Source organism: Leucoraja erinacea, chromosome 6, assembly GCF_028641065.1.
Source record: "Leucoraja erinacea ecotype New England chromosome 6, Leri_hhj_1, whole genome shotgun sequence".
Classification (NCBI taxonomy): Eukaryota; Metazoa; Chordata; class Chondrichthyes; order Rajiformes; family Rajidae; genus Leucoraja; species Leucoraja erinaceus.
In genome coordinates this window covers 81644145-81647071 of record NC_073382.1, presented here as the reverse complement: position 1 = coordinate 81647071, position 2927 = coordinate 81644145, and positions in this window count along the sequence as shown.

Below are 2927 nucleotides of genomic sequence, written 5' to 3'. Positions count from 1 at the left end.
ACGAGCTTACCGCGTTTCCAGAGTACCTGCCATTAGCGTTACGAGGTGCACAAGAGACGTCCCAAGCTCGACGTACCCGATACGTACATGCCAGGAGCTTAACACGGAGTTGATTTTTTGTTTTAAAACTCGGGGTAGAGCTATTGAATTGCTCCTGTAACAGGGGGAACAGGCTCTTTAAGCCCAACACCTTGTCTTTTAAATGCCCCTCCAGCCCAAGCCTTGATAACTCATTGCCCAACGCCACGCCGATCAAATGAGGGAGGCTTCCTCTGCACCCCAGGGAACTGGACAACGAAAGTACCTTGCCCAAGGCCGGCATCAGGGCCAATTAACCCCAATATCTTCCCCCCCCCCCACCCCCCTCGCGGGGGAAAGAAGTTCGTAAGATGGTGGGGAAGTCCAGAACCAGGGCCCAAAGTTTTAAGAATAAGGGGGCAAGCCAGTTGAATTAGAACGGAGACGAAGGATAACACTTTTTCTCACAGAGAGTTGTGAGTCTGTGGAATTCTCCGCCTCAGAGGGCGGTGTGGAGGCCAGTTCTCGGAATGCTTTCACGAGAGAGACTAGATAGGGCTCTTAAAAAATCGTGGAGTCAGGGGATATGGGGAGACGGCAGGAACTGATTGGGGATGATCAGCCGTGATCACATTGAATGGCGGTGCTGGATCGAAGGGCCGAATGGCTTCCTACTGCACCTATTGTCTATGTTTCTATGCTTAATTGGCTTTGTAAAATTGTAGATTGTAATTTATCACCAGTTGTGTGTATGTGTGGGATAGTGTTCAGTGTCCGGGTGATCACAGGTCGGCGTGGACTCGGTCGGAGCGCTGTATCTCTAAAGTCGAAAAAACGAAAATAAATCATTTTTGATCTCCGTGCCAGTTATTTGGAGTAGTATAGTATTAATACGAAACTCTGGGTGTTTTAAAGGTCATCAGTTAATGCATCATGCGTTTCCTCTGTAAGTGGACTCGGGCGAGAGAGAGTTAGATATTTAAGCCCTTGGGGCTCACGGAATCAAGGAATATGGGGAGAATTCAAAGGCTCCCCCCACACCTCGCCCCTAATGCAGGCCCAGAGCCGGAGAGAGTCGCCCCTACCTCGCTTAATGACGAACATAGCGGCTGGAGGGATCCGGGCCGTGTTGTGAGAGGAATTCCTGCTCTACGCTTTTCGCGCCCGAACTTCAGTCCACGCACGAAAACGTACGCAATCCAGCAAACTAGGCTGTGAGTGGCTAAGCATCACACACATTCATATATATAATTTATAATATATATATATATATATATATTTATTTATATTATATATATATAAATATATAAATATATATATATATTTATTTATTTATTTAATTTGCGCACAGTGTGTGTTAAAGCAATACAAGGGAAAGTGCACAAAGAAACGGGGGCTGGGGAGGGAAATGGGCAGAAACAGTTGGATTAAGCAGGGGGAAAACATTAAAAAATAAAATTAACTAAAACTATGTGAAGTAATAGATGAGCTATGTCACACTGTTCCCCTACAACGATGATTGCACTGCGAGCGACATAACGGAAGTCACGTTTTGCTTGCCAGGATGGCGGCCGTGACGCCCCTTTCCCAACTACACCTCAGTGTATTCTGAACCAAAGATCCTAAAGCGGAGCAAGATAGACCACTCCTGCTAAATGTAATGGGCTGACGTGTAGTACGCAACGGAGCGGAACGTGGTCCCTTTTTTTCATCCATTTCAGTAACCCGACTCAATCAATCAAAGACTTATTGTCATTCAAAAAGAAATCAACAAATGCACGTCTGAACGAAATTTTGTTGCACCTGGCTCACCGTGCAACGTAAATAAACAAAAGGATAAAATAGATAAAAAGATAAATAGATTAATAGTGGCAGCACATTATATGGAATTCAAGAGGCTGATGGCTCGGGGGAAGAAGCTGATGCAAGACCGGGACGTTCTGCTCCTTATACTGCGATACCTTTGCCGAGCAGAGTGTGAACAGTCCATGATGGAGATGTGTGGGTTTATAATGCCGTTGGCCTTGGACAAGCAACGTTTGCACGCAATGTCCCGGGTTGAAGGAAGAGGTGTCCCGATGATTTTTTTCAGCCGTCCTCACCACTCTCTGCACGGACTTCCAGTAGGAGGCAGTGTAATCAACGTTGCAGGGGAACCGCTTGTGTTAATAAATTATAATTCTGAAAATGAGGAGAAGATCTTTACCAAATGTAGATGGTTTATGCATGCAACCTATAATGTAGCTACCTCATCACCATTAACACGCCCCATCATATCAGTATAACTATGATATCCTCCCCTTGCTTCCTCCCATTTTGGTCCCGGTATGCCTGTAGGCTGGATGCAGCCAGTGCTGGGACGTGTGTACCATGTGCTTTAATAAACGCTTTAGTAAAGGTTACAGTGTGTCAGACTAAGCACCTTTACATGGTGTCAGCTAGTTAAACTCGCGTCTCCCGTTTACCGGTTTTCTTTTCATTGCTACCCCGCGTTCCTTGTTTGGTCTTCCCTTGAAATGGCTTCCTTGTGCCGAAAACCATCTCCCCTTGTCTTTGATGCTGACATTGCGGAGCGATGGGCTACTTTTGTGATGGATTACACCCACTTCGTTAACATTGTGCACAGGAATGACCCAGCTGCGGTCCGAGCCTCCCTCCTGCTTAACCTGGCAGGTCCTGACGCCATGAAGAGAGCTCAGGCTTTCGTCTACGATCCAGCAGTCCTGGATGACAACGGCCAGCCCGTCGAGCCAGCTGAATCTGCCGATGACCCGGTATGTCTTTTGCGCAAGTTTGCCGAGATTTGCGACCTGCCCTCCAACCGCATATTGGAGCGGGCTCGGTTTTTCTCACGGAAGCAACAGCCGGATGAACCTGTCGAGTGTTTCATCGCTGACCTGCGCTACCTT